We start from the raw sequence: 1,459 nt of genomic DNA on the forward strand, positions 1-1,459 counted from the left end.
AATCTTTTTAAGAGTAGAATGTGAACGTTTTAAAACAATAACTCAGAAAATGACATGAAGGCTGTGTTGACCAGTTTGATGGAAGTAGTTCGGATTGCATGTGAAAACCCCACACTGTACCCCAGAAGTGCATTAATGTACATAGTTACCATTCAATAAAAAAAAAAAGAATATACATTGTTCTCATTGTCCCATGAAACATTTTTTAAAATTGATCATATCCTAGGACACAAAACAAACCTCAACAGAATCAAAAGAATTGAAATTCTACCTTGCATCTTCTCAGACCACAGGCACTAAAAGTGGAACTCAACTCCAACAAAAAGGTTCAACCTCACACAAAGGCATGGAAGTTAAACAGCCTTATGCTGAATGACAGTTGGGTGGAGGATGAAATAAAAAAGGAAATCATTAACTTCCTTGAGTATAACAACAATGAAGACACAAACTACCAAAACCTGTGGGATACTGCAAAAGCAGTCCTGAGAGGAAAATTTATTGCTTTAGAAGCCTACATTTGAAAAACAGAAAGAGAACACATCAACAAACTCACAAGCCATCTGATGAAATTGGAAAAAGAAGAACAATCTAAGCCTAAACCCAGCAGAAGAAAGGAAATATCCAAAATTAAATCAGAGATTAATGAAATTGAAAACAAAAGAATCATTCAGAAAATTAACGAAACAAGGAGTTGGTTTTTTGAAAAAATAAAATAGATATTTTGGCCAGACTAACTAGAAATATAAAAAGTAAAATCTATGGTAACCTCAATTAGAAATGATGAAGGGCAATAACAACTGATGCCACAGAGATACAAGAGATTATCTCTGAATACTAGCAGAAACTTTATGCCCAGAAATTTGACAATGTGAAGGAAATGGATCAACATTTGGAATCACACCCTCTCCCTAGACTTAGTCCAGATGAAATAGATCTCCTGAACAGACCAATTTCAAGCACTGAGATCAAAGAAACAATAAAAAATCTCCCAACAAAAAAATGCCCTGGTGTGGATGGCTTCTCCCCAGAATTCTATCAAACCTTCAAAGAAGAGCTTATTCCTATACTGCAGAAATTATTGCAAAGAAAGAATCTTCCCCAACATGTTCTATGAAGCAAACATTACCCTGATACCAAAACCGGAAAAGACCCAAATAAAAAGGGGAATTTCAGACCAATTTCACTAATGAATGTAGATGCAAAAATTCTCAACAAAATCTTAGCCAATAGATTACGGCTTATCATCAAAAAAGTCATACATCATGATCAAGTAGTTTTCATCCCAGGAATGCCAGGCTGGTTTAAGATACACAAGTCCATAAATGTTATTCACTGTATCAACAAAAGTAAAACCAAAGACTATATGATCCTCTCACTAGATGCAGAAAAAGCATTTGATAAAATCCATCATCCTTTTCTAATTAGAACATTAAGGAGTATAGGCATAGTTGGCACATTT

Source organism: Otolemur garnettii, unplaced genomic scaffold (assembly GCF_000181295.1).
Source record: "Otolemur garnettii isolate 467f Iridium unplaced genomic scaffold, OtoGar3 scaffold00480, whole genome shotgun sequence".
Classification (NCBI taxonomy): Eukaryota; Metazoa; Chordata; class Mammalia; order Primates; family Galagidae; genus Otolemur; species Otolemur garnettii.